The sequence below is a fragment of the Podarcis melisellensis genome (assembly GCF_964234715.1).
Source record: "Podarcis melisellensis genome assembly, chromosome: 3".
NCBI lineage: Eukaryota > Metazoa > Chordata > Lepidosauria > Squamata > Lacertidae > Podarcis > Podarcis melisellensis.
The window spans coordinates 108,024,379-108,049,907 of NC_138530.1; the positions used below are offsets into that span (position 1 = coordinate 108,024,379).

At 45.4% G+C, this 25,529-nt stretch overlaps 1 protein-coding gene across 2 annotated transcripts in view; it reads left to right on the forward strand.

Moving 5' to 3' along the window:
- Positions 1 to 25,529, forward strand: part of PAK5 (p21 (RAC1) activated kinase 5) — a gene marked incomplete at its 5' end in the record, with an annotated part of 132,991 nt that overhangs the window by 8,919 nt on the left and 98,543 nt on the right. The window contains one exon of one of the 2 annotated variants that reach the window (XM_081906196.1): positions 21,979 to 22,062. The exons of the other annotated variant lie outside the window; for it this stretch is intronic. The remainder of the gene's footprint in view (positions 1 to 21,978; positions 22,063 to 25,529) is intronic. 2 annotated transcript variants of the gene reach the window in all.

Below are 25,529 nucleotides of genomic sequence, written 5' to 3' on the forward strand. Positions count from 1 at the left end.
TGGTTGGAACTCTGATCAGGAGCACTCTACACTGCAAGATTTTGTTGCAGGTCCCACTTGCACTTACAAAATTTGGATGCACCTAACTGTTAAAAAGTCTCCTCTAGGAAACCTGTTGTATAGATGTCAAGGTTCGTGTCTGGAGCAGGTCTGGGATGACTCGCAAGGTGGTTGTGAAGTAAGCTCTTTATTCAAGGAAGCAAAACAGCTCAGGCCTAGTGAGCACAGGAACTCTTCCCAGCAGATCTTGCTCCTATGAGGCAGTTGTGAGGCAGCTTCCTGACTCTATTCCTTCCCAAGCAGCCTGAGACTCTGACACCTTGTGTGTCTCTTCTCCACCCTCTTCTGTAAGTTCTGGGAGGACAGGGGGACAGGGGAGCTAGTCACAGCAGGAGGGGCATGCCTCCTGGTTGTTTCTTCAGCAGCCTGCCTCATCTGTGCCTCTTGGCCCTTCTCCTCTCCAGCCTCTGCTTCTGCCACTGCCTCTGCACTGCTCTCTGCCACCGACTCTTCCTGCTCACTAAACCCTGTTACCTCTTCAACTACCGGCACCTGCTCTTCCCAGTCTGCTCCCACTGACCAATTATCACTGTCCCACCACCAACCCACTGCCTCTGAGCCTTCTTCCCTTGAGGGTTCCCTAGCTAGTGCCTCCCACCACTCCTCTATATCCAGCCAGTCCATGACAATAGAACATACACCCTGTTATGCTCTCACCAAGTTTACTTGGAGGTTAGGCTCTGCATAGCCTTTGTGGAACATGCATTCTGATTTGTTTGAGGAGCAGCTATGCATCAGGGAACATTCCTCCTGATTTGCTTGTGGTAGGTTGATATGCCTTCCCATTATTCATCCAACCCACATTTTTCAGTGGCTTTCCACACTAGTTTCCTAACTGCACAAGGTCCTTTAAAAATGGTTTTGTTGTGCTGGGAGGACAGAGCACTGCTGATTTTAATTATTTAGATTTTAATTATTTGTTATTTTTCAGATGATATTAGGTGCATTTGAGAAAACCACTGTTCCAACAATATATTGTTTAAAACAAACAACTTGCCTTGGTATTTATACAGATTTGTTTCATACTGAATAATAAAGTTTAATCATTTTTAAATTCCAAAATATCCCTGTTTTCAGCCTGCGTTTTACTGATTATTTTAAGGCTTGTTTTATTTTATTTTTTGTAAACCACTTGGAGATGCCATTTCCAATCAAATAGTTCATACATATTGTTAAATTAAACTAAATAAAAATAAGTGCACAAATGAAATAGGTAAAAACAATTGTGCAAAGCTAGACTTCCAGCATGTGGTTGAGGTCTTCCCATGAAATAGTGACAGTATGGAAGCACTCAGAACCTGTTTAAAAATAGCAGTTGCATAAAAAAAAGTGGACAACTATCCATATCTTCTGAATTGCTAAGCTCTTTTTTTTTGTAACACGGCTGCCTTCTGGAAACCTTTGCAACAAACTTTTTTCTACCTTGTTTTTCTGGTTGTCCTAAAGTAAAGGTAAAGGTAAAGGTACCCCTGCCCGTACGGGCCAGTCTTGCCAGACTCTGGGGTTGTGCGCCCATCTCACTCAAGAGGCCAGGGGCCAGCGCTGTCCGGAGACACTTCCAGGTCACGTGGCCAGCGTGACATCGCTGCTCTGGCGAGCCAGAGCTGCACACGGAAACGCCGTTTACCTTCCCGCTAGAAAGCAGTCCCTATTTATCTACTTGCACCCGAGGTGCTTTCGAACTGCTAGGTTGGCAGGCGCTGGGACCGAGCAGCGGGAGCGCACCCCGCCGCGGGGATTCAAACCGCCGACCTTTTGATCGGCAAGCCCTAGGCGCTGAGGCTTTTACCCACAGCGCCACCCGCGTCCCTGTTTCTGGTTGTCCTAAATTTTGGCAAAGATCTCTGCAAATGCTCCACTTCTCCTTAGGCTTGAAGACCTCCACTTTGTATTGATTTGGAATCTAATGTTGACATCAGACTAGAGTAAGCATGTGGATTTCAAATTTCTTTTGCTCTAAGTCCTGTGATAATTGTGATAATGAACAAATGTTGACCGTAGAGACATGAGTAACTGGAGAAGAGGTATTTAGATGGTTTGTCTAGCTCATGACAAGCTCGGGACCTCTAAAGCAAAGCAAGTGCACCTATCTTTTACTGTTAACTATTGGAAGGTTTGCCATGTTTTTTAAGGGATCTGTTCTGTGTCTCCTGGAGCTATCCACTCCTCTTATCGCTCTGCCTTTGAGTTGGCTGGCTTCCATATGCAGTGGCTCACAGTCAAGTTAACTTCTTGCCCTCCAATTGTCCTTTCCCTTCTGGCTTCTCCTTTCTCTCTCCCACAATGTGTTTGCAAGTTCCTGCTCTTATCTGCTGCAGCACTTCTCTAGGAAGAACGTTACTGGATGAATGCTGAAGCCCGGCTGAAATAGCAGGATGCCAATGGCTGGGACTAATGGAAAGCAACACAATACTGTTATCAGGCCTGCATAACTTGTGACCACATGGAACACGGCTCCCCAGATATGCCTGGTGGCTCAGTAGGGTCTCACTAAAATAATATTGCGGAGTTGGGAAAAATTGAGAAAAGGACAACTGAAAGGGGACATGTCATGACAGAAGTTTATAAAGTTATGCGTAGCATGGAGAAAGTGTGAAAAGAATAGCTTTTCTCTCTTCAATACATTTTTTAAAAAAAATAAATTTATTTATTTGGTTTTTCAGATTTCAAATTTACAGTCACATGTCCAACATACAACATAAAAACAAGATTCCAATGAATCTTTTGGACTGCCCCCTCCCCTTTGTGGGTTCTATTGTTAATCATTTCCTCCTGCATCTTTCATAATAATCCAAATCTTTTATCTCTCCATTGTATCCAAATTTCAGCATTAAACTGCAAGTGATACTCCAATCTGACTAACGATTTTAACTGTTTACAATGGTCTTTAAGATAAGTTATAATTTTTCCCCATTCCTTATTAAAAATTTGTTCTTCCTGATTTCTGATTCTTTCAATCATTTTAGCCATTTTGGCATAATCTATCAATTTGATCTGCCATTCTACTCTGGTAGGGACTTTATCTTCTTTCCATCTTTGGGCCAATAACATATGTGCAGCCATGGTCACATACATAAATAGTCTTTTCTGCTCCCTTGGAATTCGACACGTACTCTTCAAAACATTGTGGACATCCAATGAAAGATATACCCTCCAACAGTTCTCTGATGAAAATAGGGATGTTCTATTCAATTGTTGTTGTTGGTACCCTACCCACCTGACTGGGTTGCGTTATATTCTTCTTTAGCGATCACTCGTAGCCAAGTAAGATTTTCTTCTATGAACACGGTTTTAACACTGAGTCTGTACCTGACTGTGGAGGCCAATTCTGGATCCACACATCCTTCAACAGTGGGGACATAGGTTTCTGGGTGGGAGTTGATCACAGTGAGGGTTTCCCAAGCATGCCTCTTAGTACGTTTCTTCCTTTAGTCCTGAGTTTGAGTGTCTTCAAAGTCCAGGACACCTTTGGTAAAGGCTGTTCCCCAACAGGAGCACTCACAGGCCTGTGTTTCCCAGATGTCGGTGTTTATGCTACATTTTAAAAAAACTGCCTTGAGAGAATGTTTAAACCTCTTTTGTTGACCACCAGCATTACGCTTTCCATTTTTAAGTTTGGAATAGAGTAGTTGTTTTGGAAGATGATGATCAGGCACAACATGACCAGTCAAATGAAGTTGATGTTGAAGAATCATTGCTTCGACATTGGTGATCTTTGCTTCTTCCAGTACACTGGCATTAGTTCGCCTGTCTTCCCAAGCGATGGACTCTTTCGAGGAGTTGCATTATATTATAGTTAGACTTTGATTGGAGCAATCCTTAACATGCCTGTAATGTTATTCCTATTTTGCCCACGGGGCAAGGGCAGGGGAAATAAGATTTGAACTAGCAGGCAGAGGGTAAACTAGTATCACAAGTTTCTTAAAGCAGAGATGGAGACTCTGTGGTGCATCTGGAGACATTTTGGACTATTTGCTATCCTGGCTGGGGTTGATAGGAGCTGGGAGTCCAACAACAGCTGGAAGAGTAGAGGTTCTTCATCCAGGTGTTAATGCATTTATGTGGGGTTTGTTGTCTGCTTGTTTGGTTGTACAGTGGTACCTCTGGTTGCAAACGGGATCCATTCTGGAGGCCCGTTCACAACATAAAAAGCCCGCAACCTGAAGTGCCGTATCTGCGTGGTGTGATTTGGTGCTTGTGCACATGTGTGAAGCACGATTTAGTGCTTCTGCGCATGCACGAGCGGCAAAACCCGGAGGTAACCCTTTCCAATACTTCCGGGTCACAGCGGGATGCAACCTGAAAGAAAGTACAGTGGTACCTCAGGTTACATACGCTTCAGGTTACATACACTTCAGGTTACAGACTCCACTAACCCAGAAATAGTACCTCGGGTTAAGAACTTTGCTTCAGGATGAGAACAGAAATCATGCTCTGGCGGCGCGGCGGCAGCAGGAGGCCCCATTAGCTAAAGTGGTGCTTCAGGTTAAGAACAGTTTCAGGTTAAGATACGGACGTGCGAAATGAATTAAGTACTTAACCCAAGGTACCACTGTAACATGAAGCAAACGAGGTATGACTGTAAGTCGCTTTGAGTTGCCCGAGACAAGAGATAAAGTGACTAACAAATTCATAATTAATAGTAATACCCAGTGCTTTTTTTCTAAAAAAAAAAAAATGTTTAGGGGTACTCTCATTTTAACTCAAGAAAATCACCATTTTACAGTTCAAATCGGGGAAAATAAATACAGTAAATGGACAAAAGTACAAAGATTCACAATATGTTTAGGGATATGCATACCCCTGTGTACCCCCAGAAAAAAGCACTGGTAATACCCCTCTAGTCACTTCTTTCCCCCTCTCCTGGTTCAGAATGCCTCCACCCCCCTGGTCCCTGTGTAAAATCCTTGTTCCAACAGCTTTTTGCACACACAGCATCGAAGACGACAAAAAGCTTTCATTTCAGGCAGGATTACATGAGGAAACACAATTATTTGCAAGGCTGGGGCTTATGTGGTCACTCTTACAGTTTCAGGCTACTGTCAGAACAAAGATACATGGTAAGATTCATGCGCTGTCCTTCTAGTTCATTGTTTCCACAAGCCCCAAACTAAACAGTTTACTGGAAGAGATTTTTTCCCCCTGAATGGAGTGAGCCCTACCCAGGCTACCCACAGTGCAAAACTGAGTTTCCAGAACAAAATGCTTCACCTCCACCTCCCGATCTGTGTGACAGCTCTAAGTCAGAGTGCACAACATTTTCCACGCTGGTGAATTTCCCATGTCCCAGTTCAACAAGGGCAAGTTTGAAACAGGCCTTTTCCCCAGAAGCTAAAGTACCAGCTCTTATTAGCTCATCTCGTGGCGGAAAGACGAAAACATGCGTTGTGCTCAGGGCCCTGGTAGTACAGGAGAGCGATGGGGTGAGCAGGGGGTGAGCAATGGAATACTTGCCCAGAGCACACAAGCACATATTATTCATCCTGTCTCCCCATCCTTTACAGAGGAGCACACGTCCTCTACTGCAAACTTTCAAAGCTCTCCTGGGGCTGCCAGCTCATTGCCAGGGGTTGGGCTTGCTCTAGCGAAAGGTATTTGAAGATTATGGGTTTGAAGGGGTTCCATTCATATCCTCGCATGCTGATTTCTCCCATGTCTGTAGCCCTAATTCAGGCATTCTTGCTGCCAGGTTGGTCATCACAGAAGTGAGGAGGTGTCACAGGAGGGGGGATTATTTATTTATTTATTTCCCACCCAGCCACTCTGGGCGGCTCCCAACAGGATATTAAAAACACGATAAAACATCAAACATTAAAAACTTCCCTAAACAAGGCTGCTGCATTCTGAATTAGCTGTAGTGTCCGGGTCGCCTTCAAAGGTAGCCCCACGTAGAGTGCATTGCAGTAGTCCAAGCAGGAGATAACTAGAGCATACACCACTCTGGCGAGACAGTCCGCGGGCAGGTGAGGTCTCAGCCTGCATAGCAGATGGAGCTAGTAGACATCTGCCCTGGACACAGAATTGACCTGCACCTCCACGGACAGCTGTGAGGTCAAGCAGACCTGCCCCCTATCCCTCGCATGAGCGTCACTGGGTCAGAGCCTCCATAGATATGCCTGCATGTGTGAAGTCTTCTTTGTGACCTGAAACCCAGTTTAATCAGGATTCTATGTAATGAGGAAGCCTTCGTGCCTACAGATGCATAGACAAGGGCTCAGTCAAAGGCAGTTGTGTCTTTTGTGTGAAGGCTGCAGCATGGAGGATTACTCCTCAGCATGCTATGGGAGGAAGAATGCCCAAAATGGGACCCATAATATTAGAATTTATCAAGTGATCTCTCCATTCTACACAAATAATTCTAATATCTCACCCAGTGGTTTCACTCACAAATAAGATAATCCTGCGATGGTATTTCAAATCCTAGGTAACTCAGGGTACACCCTTGGATTTTCCAATTAAGATGCAGCTTCCTGTGGAGTCTATGCTAGGAGAAGAACTGTAGCTTAATGGTAGAGCACAAGCTTTTCAACCCTAAGTTCTTAAGATGCAATCTCTGGCATCTTCCATTAATAGGGTCACGTGTGATGGGAAGATCCTCTGTCTGAGAACAGGGAGAACCAGGGCTAATCAAGAGTAGACCGGGGTGAAGAACCTGTGGCCCTTCAGATGATGTCAGATTACAACTAGGGGATGCAGGGGACTCTGTGGTCTGAAGCACTGAGCCTCTTGGGATTGCCGATTGTAAGGTCAGCGGTTCAAATCCCCATGACAGAGTGAGCTCCCATTGCTCTGTTCCAGCTTCTGCCAACCTAGTAGTTCGAAAGCACACCAGTGCAAGTAGATAAATAGGTACCACTGTGGTGGGAAGGTAAATGGCACTTCTATGCACTCTGGTTTCTGTCACAGTGTTCCATTGCACCAGAAGTGGTTTAGGCATGCTGGCCACATGACCCGGAAAGATATCTGTGCACAAATGCCAGCTACCCCAGCCTGAAAGCGAGATGAGCGACATAGTTGCGTTTGACTTGACTGAACCGTCCAGGGGCGCTTTACCTTTCTTTTACCTAGACTTCAACTCCCATAATCCCTGACCTCTGACTATGCTGCCTGTGGCTGATGGGAGTTGGTGTCCGACAACATCATGGACTCCTCATTCCTGGTGTAGACAGCACTGGCCAAATTGAGCGATCTCCTGGTATGTTCCTATGTCGCTATGTCCCGCTACTCTATCCATGTTGCTATGTTCCTATGTTCCACTATCTCTGTAGAATGTGCCTCTGTGACCCATGTTTGCAAGCATGCTACATTTTAGATGTATAATTAAACATGTGGATGAAGTGGCCATCCCTTTTCATAGTTGGCTTGATTGTTATGCTAAATGACGGCTGGATTATCGTAGCAAACTGAAAACAGGGGCTGCCTTGGCACCTAACTGCTGGTGATTAATACACGGAAAATATTGTTTCAGAACTCTATATTCATGAGATGAGCCTCCCTAGATCAAAAAGATAAAAGGATTTTAGCATCTCCAGTTTTCAAAAGCCAAGTAAAAATGAATAAATCTGATTGTGGCATAACTTGGCAGTGACTCACCCTCAGTCCAGGACTAGTCAGGTGATAGCCAGTAAACCAGCAAGGATCAAACTGGGAACAGACAATGCATTTCTCATGTGATTGCCTATTCTGGGCTTCTTGCCAATTTAAGTCCTCTCTCTCCCTTCCTGGAGTGCCATTCTCCACCCATGAGTTTCCATGTAGCTCATGGAAGGGAAATCTCTTCCCCTTCAGATATAGTTGGACTACAACTCCCATTGTGCCTGACTACTCAACATTTGGTTGTGGCTGATGGCAATTGATGGCCAACAACATCTGAATGACTGGGTTCCGCATCCTTGATGTAGATGCCAACAGGTACTGACAGTGATGATCCATCGCTGCTGCTGCTGCTTCTTCTTCTTCTTCTTCTTCTTCTTCTTCTTCTTCTTCTTCTTCTTCTTCTTCTTCTTCTTCTTCTTCTTCTTCTTCTTCTTCTTCTTCTTCTTCCGTGATCCCTTGTAGCTGAGTAAGATTGTCTTCCATAAACACGATTTTAACAGTGAGTCCATAAGTGACTGTGGAGGCCAATTCTAGATCCACACATCCTTCCACAGTGGGGACATAAGTTTCTGGGTGGGAGTTGATCACAGTGAGGGTTTGCCAAGTGTGCCTTCCTCTTAGCACATTTCTCCCTTTCGTCCTGAGTTTGAGTGTCTTCAAAGCCCAGGACACCTTTGGTAAAGGCTGTTCTTGCAGGCTGGTGTTTCCCAGTTGTCGGTGTTTATACTACATTTTTTAAAATTTGCCAATAAACCTCTTTTGTTGACCACCAGCATTACACTTTCCATTTTTAAGTTCAAAATAGAGTTGTTGCTTTGGAAGACAATAATCAGGCATCCACACAACATGACCAGTCCAATGAAGTTGATGTTGGAGAATCATTGCTTCGACGCTGGTGATCCTTGCCTGTCTTCCCAAGTGATTGGTAAAAATTTTCAGAGACACTGTTGATGGATGACAAGGGGACGATCCAGAGAGTGAGATGATCCATCTACCATGAACTGTTCTCCTTCAAATAGGCTAACAGTGAAGATAGTCATACCAAGTGTCTTGACACAGTGGTTTGATCTTTAATGCACACACATTAGTCCCTCAAATCTAGTGTCTCAGTGCTTCATATTTGTATCCCTGGCAAGCCTCTTGCTGCATACTTTAGAATAATTGCCCTCAGCCTAATTAGTTTATTCCCATACTGTAGCAAATTCAAAAGTCACTGCACATTGGAGACAGGGCGAAGGTTCTCCAAATACACCCAGTGAAGTGTACTTTGATTATGTGAATACATAATTCACGGTCCTAAGGCAGATTTGTAGATTGAGAAACTAGATCTGTGTAAAATGACAGTTCTCACGGGGGTGGGTGGGGTGTTACAGGAGAAGACTATTCAGAGAAGACCCCGTGGTAGCTTGTGGGCTGAGGATTTCATAAGCTGGAATTCATAAGCCAACGTCAAGCTGTGATTTCTTATCCTGGCTCATTTGGAAGCCACTGATTCACACGTAACGGGAAACTACATGTGACTTCCTTGCTCATGTCATGCTTGTGCAGGGGGGAGAGGTTGTGTGTGTTTGCATGGTGCTTGTGCGTACATTGACTTATGTATGCAGACTTTGAATGTCTGAACCCTGAATCTGTGTATTCTGGGATGCATTGTTTCATTTAGATGGTGAGCCTTTTTTTCATGTGAAGGTAGAATTCCCTTAGGAGGAATTGTAGACTGCATGGACAACCTCTCTCTCTTTTCTCTTTTCTCTCTTCTCTCTCCTCTCTTTTCCTCTTTCCTCCCTAAATTTCTAATTGAGAGGGATAGATCTGTCTTGCAAGAAGTCTGACTTGCTCTCAGAGCTCTTCCCTCACCTCCTCCTTTCATCACTTTGTAAATTTAAGCGTCGCTCCCATTCCCCTCTCCAGCCTGCTCCCTCCACTCATGTGAAGTTAGGCTAAGGGTCACAGATTCCCCCTTCCTGGTTTAATCACTCAGCTTCTTATATTTGCTATGGTACTTCTATATAGCATCACAAGTTGAGATGGTGGCTCTCTAGCCTAGAACTCAATGAGCTGCTCATCCTTGCCTGGACTTTACCACCTGCAGGTGAGAGCTCATATGATGGAACTCTCCTCTATACAGAAAACACAATTTTCCGCACATAGAAAACAAGCATCTCAAGTTAAAAAATAGGCCCCACCTCCTAGATTTACATTTTTAGGTACAGGGGTTCTTAAAAAAATAAATAAATTGTGTGAGCTTTCACCACATACTGAAAGTGGCCACCTTAGTGAGAACAGTGCCTTAGACAACAATTGTATTGATCGCAACTCTCATTCAAGCATTCTTTATTATTATTACTTTTTAGGGGGTTGGGGGGGTCTAAATCTTGCCTTCATCTGAAACATGGATTCCTGGTGGTATACTTAAAAGTAAGAAATTAATACATTTTAAAATAATAATGATGATAATGATGTCTGAGAAATAATTCTGTAGCAATCAGAGCTGCGAAAAGACTCATGGATGAGGAATGTGGATGTGGAAGAACAATGTTACAGAATAAATCTACTTCTCCTTGAATAACTAAACTGTTTCTGGCACACAGCTCACTGTCTATTTTTGTTCTGAGTGATAGCTTGACAGCTAAGCAAACTTAAATGTTCTTTAGCTGGCAAATGTCACCAGTTCTCTCCTTCACCCCCTCCCGTTGCATAAGATGATCCACTTATGAGTTTATTTCCAACTCAATTTCAACATCTCTCTCATATATCCACATAATTAAAAACTGGAATAAAGTAGCATTATATGAGTGCAGCTAGGATTCTGCCCAGAAGTGATTATCAGGGTCAAGAGGTTAGCCCTGGACTTGGGATACCTCAAGGATTTTTAAAATCATTAATATTATTTTGCATTTAGAGAGTGTAAAATGTGTCTGCCTTTCCTTTATGAGTTGTATAAATTAGCATTATATCACTGAGTAACCATACCAGATAGAGAGGTTCGTAGTTAATGTAGGAAATTCACTGCCATAACATATAGGATTACAGGAAGCTAGCTTATATTGAGTCAGATAGTTGGTCTATTTAGCTCAGTATTGTCTTCACTGACTGGTGAAGATGGATGGAGAGATGGAGAGATGGATGGAGATGGAGTCTTTCCCACCCTTCTGGAAGACCTCAAGGATTGAATCAGGACATGCAAAGCAGATGTTCTGCCATGGAGCTATGGCTCTTCCATTCATGTGGATCAGACCAAAGAACCATCTAGGCTAGCATTCTGTTTAGGCAACGTCCAACCAGATGGTCCTTAAGAAGCCCATAAGCAGGGCATGAATCCTATCTCCATCCCCCTGTGATGATGGCTGCAGGCTTAGGTGGCTTGTAAAACAGGATTAGAAAAACACTTACAGAGGGTCAATCAGTGGGCAGCAAATACCAGTTTCCAAAGAATACCCAATGTAAGCGACGTGTTGCCCTCATACCCAGTAGAATTCCTGAAAGTATCTGAGATCCAGCTCCAAGGACCTTCTGGCAGTTCCCTGCCTGCGAGAAGTGTGGTTACAGGGAACCAGGCAGAGTTAGTGGTGCCCTCCCATCAGACGCCAGGGAAATAAACAACTATCTGACTTTTCGAAGACATCTGAAGGCAGCCCTGTTTAAGGAAGTTTTTAATGTTTGATGTTTTGTTGTGCTTTTAATTCTTTTGGGAGCTGCCCAGAGTGGCTGGGGAAACCCAGCCAGATGGGTGAGTGGGATATAAATTATTATTATTATTGTTGTTGTTGTTGTTGTTGGCCAATGTCTAAATAAGTACTACGGACTCCCTGCTTTTCAAAGTCAAGCCATGGACCCCCTCTTTTGAAAAGAAGAAGAAGATATCTCTATGGTAGTTTTGGTTTTGTGAATGGTGCCACAGACCCCCTGGGTGGGTTACATGGGCCCCCTGGGGTCCACAGATGACCAATTGGGAATCACTGGTGTAGAAAGAATGCTAGTTCTATTCAGTAGACCTGTTACAATTTTAACAGCATAATCTTATGCATGTATGCTCAGAAGTTCCAGAGGGTAACAACATGAGAATGGGCTTTTTCTGCAGTGGCTCCCTGTTTGTGGAATGCACTCCCCAGGGAGGTTCGGCTGATACCTTTCTTGGATATCGATCTGCCGTGACAGCTGATTACTTTATGATCGTCAATCAGCAGTTTATAACGGGTCCGGCACACTTCTTCAAAGCTGCGCCACTGTTGCTCCCTTCAGGTCACGGCTTAGCAGAGTAGAACACACAGCGGTGTAAAGCAGACTTATTTCCTTCTTCTGGCAAGCACACACAGACAGCTCCGTCTATTTACAGCTCTTTATTGAAACATTTTAGCTACAGAGACCGGGGCTTCTTTCAGCCATATCCAAAGGCACGTCTTTCTCTCTCACAGATACACAGAGAGAAGTGAAAGTACAGGAAACAACTCCTCCTCCTTAGCTTCTAAAAGCTTCTGTCTCCTCCCAGCTTACGTCTGACGTCGGAATGTGACGCACACTCAGAACCCTTAACCGTTTAAGTTCTGAACACTCACCCCCCCCTTGCGTTGGATTCCGACTGCACCTGTGGAACATCCTCAGCAAAACTCTGTGAGATCAATGCCTTCCCCAATGCCTTGCGCCCTCTCTTGGCGTCCCTGTTAGGCAACTGTGGAACCACCTCACAACTCTCAGAATCGCACTGTGCGAAACTTACCCACGCACCTGTGGCCTGGTACCTCTCTGGTGGAATACCCTTTGTTGTGCGACTGGACCTCCTAGGCACAAACTCAGGTGTTCCCTCTGACTCACTTTGATCAGCAGGTGTGTCCTCTGCATCATGGGATTCTCCCTCTGACTTAAACCGTCTTCGAATCCTCTCCATCACACTCACAGGAGAACTAGACTCACTCTTGGGCACTCTCTTAACAACTTGTGGCACTCTCTTAACAACTTGTGGAGATGCCACATCCTGCTCTTGACCCTGGTCAGTGACCTGGTCATCATCAGCAGCCTCAGCCTCTTCTTCCGCCTCATCAGAACTGTCTTCTGGATCAGAGAGACAATCTGAGAGAACATCACGCCTGACAGGAGACTTTGACTTTACATCCTCCTCACAGAACTCAGCGTGTTTACTGATCAGCACCTTACTCTGATCACCTGAAGGGTAAGCAAACCGCCATGCACGGGCTTCTGGCTCATACCCACAGAAGATCATTTTCTGGAACTTGGCTCCATCTGGCCCTCGCAAAGCCTCAGGCACAGAGATAACCGCAGGAGACCCAAACCTGCGCAGAAAGTGAACCTGGGGTTTGCGGCCATTCAACAGAGAAAACGGAGTGTCACCTACCAGCGAATTGTAGGTCCTATTCCAGGTGAAGCATGCAGCTCTAGCCGCCTCCAGCCAAAACTGTGGAGGTAACTCAGACTCTGTAAGCATCACCTGTGCTGCCTGAACCAGAGCTCCACTCCTCAGCTCTGCCACCCCCCTTTGATTGGGTGAAGTAACTGTGTGACGTATCCCTTTCTCGTGAAAGAACTTCTGCAAAGCAGAACCAGTGTACCTAGCATTTCTGTCACTGATGATCGCTTGCACTCTGGTGGAGAACCTTAGTTCTACTCCCTCAATCCAGCTCTTGATCAGCTGTGCTGCATCCTCCTTGGATCTGAGACCATGAGTCCAGGAATTCTGCGAAAAATCATCCAGAAAAGTCAGCAGATACCTGGCCCCCCCTAGACTCTGTTCCCTGACAGAATTGGACAGATCTATGTGAACCAGCTCAAAAGGTTTGGTGGCAACCCGTTCCACCTTTGGGTAACTGCACCCTCTCACCTTTGCTTGCTTGCAAGTGTCACAATTAATGGCACTTCCACAATTTTTAATCTTACAACCTGCAACAACCTCAGGTAACACCTGCAAATCCTCTAAAGGATTGTGAATCGTTCTCTGATGCCATACGCATGCACATGAGGCATCATGAGCGGGAACTGTAGTACGCTGGTTGGGAACTGTAGCACGCGACGCTTGTGCTTTTTCAACCTTCCCCTCAACTCCAAGAGACGTTTTAAGAACGAAAAGCTCATTCTGTCCCCGTTTCACTTCAACAAGTCGTCTTCCTTCTCTGGAGATTGTGCAGGAATCCCCCTGGAAACAAACCTGAAAACCCTTTTTTAACAAATAAGGCACAGATAACAAACAGTGATGAACCCCTGGAACAATACAAAAATCCACCGCCTCCTGCAAAACAGAAAGATAGGCATTAGTGAACTTAGAAATTTTAGTTCTCTGTCCATTCGCGAACTTAATAGTCTGTCCTTTCGGAACTGCCGTGCAATTCCACATCTCGACTGCAGGGGTCTCTGGAACCATGTTGCGGTTAGCTGCAGAGTCAATAACAAAGGCCATCTCGGAATTTTCCACTCGGCCGTCTTCGAACAATGCCATGCTTGCAGAAACTTGATAAGACTCTTCCTGTTTACCACGACCACCTGGTTCAGTTCCACGCCTGCCTGTCTTCCCAGGCCTGTTGCCATGGAAACCCGCCTGGTTCCCATGAGAAGTGTCCTTGCAAACATCCTGCCTCGGCTCTCTGCTCCGGTGGGGGCAATTACGACGTAAATGATCGGTCGAATTACAGATGTAGCAACGACGAGCGGAAAAAGCCTGGACAGTGCATTCAGCTGGCCTGGCTCCGCCCTTACACCCAGAGCTCCCTGTGCCAGCTCTGCCCTCTTTCACCGCCCTCTGCCGCTTTGATTCTTCGTCAATCAAGCGTCCGCTAATATAATCAATCGTAAGATCTTGCGGAGGCATCGTTTCCATCGTTAGAACCAAGTTCTCATAACTCCTGTCCAAAGAACTTAAAAGTGTATAAGCCTTAAGTTCATCTGGGAAGGGCACATTGAGCTGACGCAGCTTACTGAAAATAGTCAGCACCTGGGCAATGTGATCCCTTATCGGTTCCCCTGGCGACAGCTTCTTCTCAAACAGAGAACGTATCACATGAATCTTAGCCCCAGCTGTGGTCCTCTGATGTATTCTAGTCAGAGCAGACCAAATCTGATGACAGGTACGTAAGCCATCAATATGAGGGAGCTGCGACGCTTCAAGCGCCATCACTACATGGGACATGGCCTTCTTGTCTTTCTTTGCCGCTGCAGTGGCTCTCTCCACGTCTGCGGCTCCTGCATTGGGCCCGGCCACGACTGGATCAGCCTGCGTGCATTCCCACAGCTGCTTTCCCTCCAGCCAATAGTACATGCGCTTATTCCAGTCCTCCCAATTGGAGCCATTCAGCCTTTCGAAAGGGATATTGAAGCTCTCATGGCCGCCCTGTGCCTGAGCAGCAGCCATTCTCCTCCCGTTCTCCCAAGGTGCCCCAAGCTGTACTTACTCCGTACTCAGTGTTCAGTACCAGCTCCTACGGCTCTCCCTTGCTTGGAGTAACGATTCCAGCTGCTTTTAGCTCCAGCTGCTTCTCAGCTTCCAGCCAGCTCTCCCTGGCATCCAGTCAGCTCCCGTTGGCCTCCGACGGCCCCTCAGCCTCAGAACGCTAACTTCAAAGCATTCCTGAGGCTCACAGCGTCTGCTTTATGAGCGTTGGCTGACCTCCATAACCTCTTGGATATCGATCTGCCGTGACAGCTGATTACTTTATGATCGTCAATCAGCAGTTTATAACGGGTCCGGCACACTTCTTCAAAGCTGCGCCACTGTTGCTCCCTTCAGGTCACGGCTTAGCAGAGTAGAACACACAGCGGTGTAAAGCAGACTTATTTCCTTCTTCTGGCAAGCACACACAGACAGCTCCGTCTATTTACAGCTCTTTATTGAAACATTTTAGCTACAGAGACCGGGGCTTCTTTCAGCCATATCCAAAGGCACGTCTTTCTCTCTCACAGATACACAGAGAGAAGTGAAAGTACAGGAAACAACTCCTCCTCCTTAGCTTCTAAAAGCTTCTGTCTCCTCCCAGCTTATGTCTGACGTCGGAATGTGACGCACACTCAGAACCCTTAACCGTTTAAGTTCTGAACACTCACAACCTTCACTATACCGTATTGGCCTGAATATAAACCACACTTTTTTTCTCCAAATTCCGACCGTGAAATGTTAAAGTGCGGCTCAAATTCACAACCTTACAAAAATTGGCTTTTACAATACCGCTGCTGAAACAGACATACGGTAAAATGGAACAACAAAAAAGGGTTTTTTGCTGATTTGTGAACTTAATTAATTCTAATGTCATTCAACAGTTTTCCCATTTTTTTACAGTTCAGTATTGATTTTATACTTCCATTCATAGTGCTATAAACAGGTGTTTAACCCACTTGTGGGTCCTCTCTAGTGCCTGTAGGATTTTCTTCTACATTTGCCATTTACGGGTGTGAGGGCCTGCGGAATTTTAAGGGAGTGGCTTATATTCAGGTATTGTCTTTTTTCCCCCACCCCACCCCCGAATTTTAAAGGTGTGGCTTAAATTTGGATGTGGCTTATATTTGGGCCAAGGGACGCAGGTGGCGCTGTGGGTTAAAGCCTCAGCGCCTAGGACTTGCCGATCGAAAGGTCGGCGGTTCGAATCCCTGCGGCGGGGTGCGCTCCCGCTGCTCGGTCCCAGCGCCTGCCAACCTAGCAGTTCGAAAGCACCTCTGGGTGCAAGTAGATAAATAGGGACCGCTTACCAGCGGGAAGGTAAACAGTGTTTCCATGTGCGGCTCTGGCTCGCCAGAGCAGCGATGTCACGCTGGCCACGTGACCCGGAAGTGTCTCCGGACAGCGCTGGCCCCTGGCCTCTTAAGTGAGATGGGCGCACAACCCCAGAGTCTGTCAAGACTGGCCCGTACGGGCAGGGGTACCTTTACCTTTACCTTACCTTTATATTTGGGCCAATACGGTACAGAGGTACCTCGGGTTAAGTACTTAATTCGTTTTGGAGGTCCTGAAACTGTTCTTAACCTGAAGCACCACTTTAGCTAATGGGGCCTCCTCCTCCTGCTGCTGCTGCGCTGCCAGAGCCCAATTTCTGTTCTTATCCTGAAGCAAAGTTCTTAACCTGAAGCACTATTTCTGGGTTAGCGAAGTCTGTAACCTGAAGCATATGTAACCTGAAGCGTATGTAACCCGAGGTACCACTGTACATCTTTGGGCATTCCTCTTCAACCAGGCCTTTGGCTGATTAACAGTTGTGAGCTGCTCTGAGATCTACAGGCATAGGGCGGTATACAAATATAATAAATAAAAACAAAAACATATCTTTTGCACGTATTTGCGTGCTGAGGTCCCCAAAACACCCATACCCCAATAACTCACACATCACACATAATTTTTGTTTAAGGTTTTTGGCATAATTTTGGCCACAACTTTATTATCATACAAATTGTGAGTGGTTGCCTAGGCATTGGTTATGACTATCTGTCCCCCCCCCCCCACCTTGGGGACAGCACTGGCTCCCGGATTCCAGCGAGAGCCAGTGTGGAGGAACAAGATCAGGGATAAGCGGAGCTGCGACACAGACCCTCAGCATCTCCCCGCATGCTCCTAGGGGCTTACACGGCCCAAACCCGATTCCAGGGGTTTGGACAAAAGGTTGGTAAGCCCCTGAATTCCTTTAACGGAATTCCCGTGCAGCAACAGCATTGGAGGGGCAGGCACAGCCAATCCATGCCCCTCCACCAACCAATTTAAACCAATGCCTAACCGCCAACCTTACAAGTTGTGACGATTTGCTAAGCAGTAGGCAAAACCCAAAAGGCACACACTAATCAGCCAGTTGGAAAAATTCCTACTGGGCCCCCGCATCAATGCGAACGACCCCATGACAGGCAAAGCAAGGTCAAGCGCAAGCCCAACAAGGGAGGGCAGGCGGGAGATTCGATGTCCACAGCGAAAGAGAAAGTAGCTTGCTGTGGACCCTGCTTATATATCCTCTGATCTCCACCCCTTAACTTGCAACATTTATTTTGCCCCAGCAACACAAACTCCCAGCAACATTGGGCCCCTTAATACCAACAGCCTGTTTACTGCAGGGTGCTTTGTCTGACCCATCCGCAACACGTGCTCTCCTTTAGTGAGAACACGCTTTGTGGGATATTGTTTATTATTATTATTATTATTATTATTATTATTATTATTATTATTACAGTGGTGCCTCGCAAGATGAAATTAATCCGTTCCGTGAGGCTCTTCGTATAGCGGTTTTTTCGTCTTGCGAAGCAAGCCCATTGACAGCTTAGCGGATTAGCACTACAGCTGTCAAGCGGCTTCCAGCGATCAGCTGTTAAGCGGCTTATCAGCGGAACAGCTGATAAGCAGCTTAGCGGCTTAAGAAAAGGGCGAAAAAAGCGAAAAAAACCCGCGGGGGGATGCAAGATTTTTTCGTCTTGCGAAGCAACCCCATAGGGGAATTCGTTTTACGAAGCGCCTCCAAAACGGAAAACCCTTTCGTCTAGCGGGTTTTTCGTCTTGCGAGGCGTTCGTCTTGCGGGGCACCACTGTATTATGAGGGACGCGGGTGGCGCTGCGGGTTAAACCACAGAGCCTAGGACTTGCTGATCAGAAGGTTGCCGGTTCGAATCCCCATGACGGGGTGAGCTCCCATTGCTCTGCCCCAGCTCCTGCCAACCTAGCAATTCAAAAGCACGTAGAAGTTCAAGTAGATAAATAGGTACCACTCTGGCGGGAAGGTAAATGGCATTTCCATGCAGTGCTCTGGTTCGCCAGATGCGGCTTAGTCATGCTGGCCACATGACCCGGAAGCTGTACGCCGGCTCCCTCGGCCAATAAAGTGATATGAGCGCCGCAACCCCAGAGTCGGCCATGACTGGACCTAATAGTCAGGGGTCCCTTTACCTTTTTATTACTATTATGTACTTTGTGGTTTTATTCTGTGAACCATCCAAAAATCTTTGGATGAAGAGCAGTATAGAAAAATTAATAAATAAAATAATTAAAAGTAAGCTCCCTTGATTTCAGTGAGGCTTACCGCTTCCAGGCAAAGTGGTTATTGAATTGCAACCTAGGTCACCAATAGCAGCTTCTAGGCAAGGGTGATTAATGTTCCTAGAAGCATAGAATCATAGAAATGTAGCGCTGGAGGGGACCCAAGGTTCATCTAGTCCAGGCATAGGTAAACTTGGCCTTCCAGATATTTTGAGACTACAATTCCCATCATCCCTGACCACTGGTCCTGTTAGCTAGGGATGATGGGACTTGTAGTCCCAAAACATCTGGAGTTTGCCTATGCCTGATCTAGTCCAATCTCATTTCTTGTAACATGAAGCCATTGGTTCGAGTCCTGCCCTTCCAGAGCAGGGATAGGCTGAAAGCTATCCACTGAGACGATACTGTTCAACCTGAATCAACTGAGCCTACGGATAGTGAAGTTCTATTTACACTCAGTTTATAATAACTTGGAGGAGAGAAGCCATTCTTCAGCTTGTTCATGTTTGCTGTTGTCTGAAAGGGTATGGGGAGCCTACTGATACCCAGATGTGGCTGGACTACAACTCCCATTAACCATTCGTCACAATGGGAGTTGGAGTCCAGAAAGACCTGGAGGACCACAGGCACTTTCACCCTGGTCTAGGAAGTCAGTATACAGCAACACTCTTCTCTTCACATGTGAAATCATCTCTGAATCTTGGTGAAGGAAAGAGGTCCTCTGCAAGGAGAGAAAGCTGTTGTTCATTTGAAGGATAACACCTCCTTTGAAGGGTTATTCAAATAATATCTCTTCACATTCTGTTTAAGCATATGCATTTTTTTAACAGGAGCCAGACTCTTCTGCCTGGGGTGTTGCACTTTGAAAATGTGCTCGGAAACACCTTTTCTGGGAGATTTTGTTTTGTCCCTTTGAAAAGTACAGAATGAATAATTCAAAGAGTAGACTTGAAGTAGCATCCTCTGCTCAGATCCAGATCGTTGGTCCATCTCAGTATTCTCTGCACATCAGTAGGCAGTTGCTCTGGCAGGGGTGTTTTTCAGACCCGTCCATCTAAAATGGTGTCCTCTGAAGACCACTGAAAAGATTTACAGTGGTACCTTGGTAGTCGAACAGCTTCGCTCCCGAACAAATCGGCTCCTGAACACCACAAACCTGGAAGTGAGTGTTCCGGTTTGTGGATGTTTTTTGGAAGCCGAACGTCCAATGCTGCTTCCGCAGCTTCTGATTAAGTGCAGGAAGCTCCTGCAGCCAATCGGAAGCCACACCTTGGTTTTCAAACCATTTTGGGAGTCAAACAGACTCCCAGAATGGATTAAGTTCAAGAACCAATGTACGGCTGTCCTTCATTTCTAGCTCAATCAAGTCTAGCTGCAAATTTGAGAATCAAAATGCAGGAATCATATAAAAATTGAGGAGAACGAATGGACAACTGAGCAGATTTGTGCCTGATTGTTGTTATGGTTGTTGTTGACAGTACAGCGTGTACATAGAGAGGCAGGTGGATGGGGGCCTTTGCCAACCAATGCCAGCTTTAGAAGCGCATGGCGTGTACATAAGCAAGGAGAGAAGCCAATCTAACAGTGATAACGGCAAGCTGGTTTGCCGCCACTTGAATGTCAATGGAGCCTCTCCATTTGGCATGTGTTCCACATACTTTTTTTTATTATGGCTGACTCTCCCAGCTTCATCAACCACTTCAGAAGTTACAAAGTTAGGGGCACCATTTCAGCCATTTGGGAGGGAGCGCACGTAAGCAAGGCCTAAGCGTATCTCCCATTTACAACTACCGGTGTTTTGTTTTCCTGTTTAGATATGTGAATCCTGAAGTGTACTAGGGGGACTAGGCTAGTCTCCTAAATATTCCCTGTAAATCAGAGTAAAAGGTAAAGGGACCCCTGACCATTAGGTCCAGTCGTGGCCGACTCTGGGGTTGCAGCGCTCATCTCGCTTTATTGGCTGAGGGAGCCGGCGTACAGCTTCCAGGTCATGTGGCCAGCATGACTAAGCCACTTCTGGTGAACCAGAGCAGCACACGGAAATGCCGTTTACCTTCCCTATTTATCTACTTGCACTTTGACGTGCTTTCAAACTGCTAGGTTGGCAGGAGCTGGGGCCGAGCAACGGGAGCTCACCCCGTCGCTGGGATTCGAACCGCAAACCTTCTGATCGGCAAGTCCTAGGCTCTGTGGTTTAACCCACAGCGCCACCCGCGTCCCGTAAATCAGAGTATTAAAGTATTAAATCCTGGAGCCTCTTTCTCAAAGCCTAGGAAACCTCTGCCTGGCTTAGGGAGGGAGACACTATACTCACACCCAAAACATCAGGATCATAGCTGTCAACCGCCCCTTATTTGGTGGGAAACTCCCTTATCTCAGTGCTGTATTCCACTGCTGTCCCGGATTGATGATATCCCGTCAATTTCCCGGGTTTCAAAGGAAGCAGCTCCTCTCCCTCCCTCCCTGCCAGCCAGGGAGGAGGGAGACCCAATAAGGAGTCTAAGAACGACTGAGGGGTGGAGATTGCATGCCTTGTGCCGATCAAATCAGCCGTGTTGCCTGGGGACTCGCCTTTGCTCAGCGCTTCCCAGCGGAGAGGTGACGGTGGTTTTCCTTGCTGCATCCCCTTTGCCGGGTTGCTGCGCTGTGGGAACCACTGCTTGAGGCTTCATTTGGCTGCTGGCTGGGCTTTCTGCCTTTGGCTTGGAGGGGCTCAGAAGTTGAACATTCCTGTGCTTGGAATTGGATGGATACGTCATTGACGGCCCACTCACCCTTGCCGGGGAAAAGGTCTGTCTGGAGCGGGGACACATGGTGGGGGGGGAGAAAGTAATAACAACAACAACAACAACAACAAAAATAAAATAATCCCTTATTTTGGCTGCTGATCCCTTATTTTCGAGGCTGCTGGTTCCTTATTTTCAAATCTGTAAGTTGACAGCCATGATCAGGATGTCGTGACGTAACACACATGACGTCTGTCCCCCCCATCACCCTTGCAAGCTGGCACCTCTGTCCCTAACCTACCCCCCAAAAAATCATTGCACGCCACTGCTGATAATCACTACATTCTACCAAAGATACGGTATATCTCACCGTTTTTCCATGGAATTCAAGATGGCCTACATAGTTCTCTTTCCTGTAAGGTAGATTTAAAGTCACCCATCCTACAAAGATACCCTGGACCATTTTTCTTCTTAACACCACTACATATGGACCACTGTTACTACCATGAGTTTCACCCTCGTAGAGCTAGGAGATTGACAGATGTATTGGAATATGTCTTAAAGTCCAGAGCTGAGGGACTATGATGATGGGTTTTCTGGTACCTCCTTAATTATTTTCCCATGTGGTTTCTCCTTCCCCATCAATGCTCCTTTCAGATGCAACAGCTGTAGAGGGGATTCCACATGGATGTAGGAGATAAGGACCAGGAATCTTGAAATACTTAACTTTTTGTTTACAAGGTAAGTTTCTTTTACCCTTCAGTTTCGCAACAAAAACTTTAAGGCTGCAAAGCCATAGTCACTTACCTGGGACTAAGCCCTGTCAAACAAAATGGGACCTGTTCTCAAGTAAAAATGGGGAAGAAACTCATTTGGGACACATTTTAATGTTGGTCTACAAAAGTCACAATTTCTAGGCCAGCACATGTACTGAAAGGCAGCTCTCCTTTGAAATCTGCACTGGTCCAAACTTGGCAATACAGAACTGTGTAGAGCAATGAAAAGTGCCCACACCTACATCAATATTAGTGAAAATACAATAGTGAGTCTTACTGATGAGAAAGTGCAAGCAGAAATGCACTTTCCAAAAGAAAATGTGTGTATTAGGATAAATGAGTATGAGGATGCATGTGAATTTTCATGCAGACTTTTTAAATTTAAAAATGCAAATATAGGCAGAAATGTGGCGAACCAAATTTAAGATAGGAAAATTATAAGATTGCACTATAAATACTATTATTTCAGCATGAGGTCAAAATAAAAGACCATTTTTTTAAAAAAAATGTAATCTCTACTGCTCCAAATCATGAGTTGAGTATTTTTTTTATTTTATGGTTTTGGGAGCTGGCAGTGAATAACTGTTGCATGTGTCAGGGCTCTTATTTACTTCCAGCCAGCTGCTATCTCCCCAGTAGTTTGTAAGCAGTCTTTTCAGTTATAGCTTTGCCTTTTGGAGATGGTGAAATGCCCTTCTAAGTCAATATTCCTCTCTGTTTTTCATTGCATGCTGAGGCCGCCCCTAAACCTGAACCAACAAATATCCAGATATGTAAACTGGGGAAGGGCCATAGATAATACTGAGCGGGATGGACCAATGGTTTGGCTCAATACAAGGCAGCTTCCTATGTTCCTAGCTGTTATGTACTGAGTTGAATAGGATCCAAAATGCAGCAGTCTGATTGGTCCTAGAACAATAGGATTCAGAACGCAGCAGTCTGATTGGTCCTGGAACAATAGGATTCAGAACGCAGCAGTCTGATTGGTCCTAGAACAATAGGATTCAGAATACAGCAATCTGATTGGTCCTAGAACAATAGGATTCAGAATGCAGCAGTCTGATTGGTCCTAGAACAATAGAATCCAGAATGCAGCAGTCTGATTGGTCCTAGAACAATAGAATCCAGAATGCAGCAGTCTGATTGGTCCACAGGAGCCACCCAATCCAACTCCAGGCGGAGGTGAATCCGCAACCTGATTGGCCTACAGGAGAATCCCGGAATTAGCCAATCCCCTGGGGCCCATTGTGTAAATAATGTATATAAAGCAGACATTTCGGGGGAACTTCCATTCCTCAGTACTATGAGCTGAATAAAGAGCATGAAATCCTCACTCGACTCTGAGCATATTTCACTAACTGAAGTTTTTCAGTCTTGTCCCTCCCCATGGATCGCACCTCTTTCCCACCATGGTTGCATCCTCTCCTCAGTAGGGAAAGGCTAATGGAGTATCCTGCTGTTGGGCCACCAGCTTACCCCAGTCACAGGAGAAGGAAAATACAGGGGGAAGAGGTGGCAGTGGTTGCAAACAGTGGAGCCAGCAGAGAAGAACATGACTGGGGATCTTTAGCAAGTGTTCGATTTGCTGCCAGTATATGTCTGACAATTCAGGATTTCAAGGAGGGCTAGAGTACATCTGAAGAACATCATTGAAGCACTGTTTTTCATCTTAGGCCAGTCTTTGGCCTCAATCAGACTCAGCCACATGAATCACAATGATCATTTACAGCTGCTTTCACCATGCCTTCCACATGTTTTAGTGTACCTTTTACCAACTTCCATTGGTAGAAAAAAAGCTACAGCTGTTCATGGTTAGCTTGAAAGCACATGTTCATGTGCTGGTAACCTCTCAGTTGGATTACTGCAACACACTCTAGGTGGGGCTGACCTTGGAGGTGGTCTGGAGGCGGCAACTGGGGCAGAAGGCAGCAGCTGGGTTGCTTGTGGGGAAAACAATCAGCAGTTTATAACACATTATTGAAGGATTTCCGCTGGCTGCCAATTTGCCACCAGGGCAAGTTCAAGGAATTGGTACTAACGTGTAAGTCACAGGATACTTGAGAGATCATGGACGCGGGTGGCGCTGTGGTCTAAACCACTGAGCCACTTGGGCTTGCTGATCAGAAGGTTGGTGGTTTGAATCCCCGTGATGGGGTGAGCTCCCGTTGCTCTGCCCCAGCTCCTGCCAACCTAGCAGTTCAAAAGCACGCCAGGTACTGCTGTGGCAGGAAGGTAAACGGTATTTCCATGCAATCTGGTTTCCCAGTGTCCCATAGCACCAGAAGCGGTTTAGTCATGCTGGCACATGACCCAGAAAGCTGTCTGTGGACAAACACCAGCTCCCTCAGCCTGAAAGTGAGATGAGCGCCACAATCCCATTGTCACCTTTGACTGCACTTAACCATCAAGGGGTCCTTTACTTTTTTTTACCTTACTTGAGAGCTCATCTTATGCACCCAGCAGATCACTGCAGCCTGCAGGAGAGTTTTCTCTGCAAGTTATAAAGCTCTCCTAAGCCAACTCCACAGTAACTGTGAGCAGGGCTTTTAAAGTAGCTACTTCGATTCTGTGGAATGTTAAGAAAAGAACAGTAGTCCACTACTGGCATTTTCCAGAAACCATTGAAGACATTGCTATAGCAGACTTTCCTGGCTGGATAAATGGGTCTTTGCCATGAGTGGCAACTTTGTATGGTTTTAGCTTTGTTTTAAATGAATTTGCTGTTCTTGTTGTTGATTTTAATCTTTTGTTGTTGAAACGAGTTTGGTGCTTTTCATTATCTTTAGTGTATGTAGCCTTGAGACGGTTGCTTAGCAGGTAATCAATCAGTCAATAATAATAATGCTGATACCATAATATAAAAAATTAGAAATCACTTGAAAGTACCAAATAGGCCTAGGGTTAAATTAAGATTTAATTAAATAAACAGTATTCAGAACAGTAAGAAAAGTGAATAAGTTTAGTTGGAAATATTTTTGTTTAAGAATGATATTGGAAAGCGGTTATATTCAGATACAAGGAAATTCAGAAGGGAGGGATTTGAGGAAGTCAATTAACAATGTAAACAAAATTCAGTTTTCAAGGGAAATGGGATAAAGATTATGTGTTTTACTGTTGTGGTTTTGGTTCTGTTGTTCTTTTTAGTATTGTAATGTATTGTTTTTTCTCTTTCTTATGTTTCTCTGTTTTTCTTTTTCTTTTTTGTTATGTTGTATTTATTATAATAGTGAAAAATTAATAATTTTTTAATAATAATAATAATAATAATAATAATAATAATAATAATAATAATGCTGATACAGTAGATATACACAGAAATTGACAACGTGGTGGCGGCAGATAGCCAGACTCTGAGCAGCAGTCCTGCTGCTGCTTGCTAGGATAGAGTAGGGGGCAGGAGAAGGGCAGGGCGGGGCGCCCCATTTCCCTCCC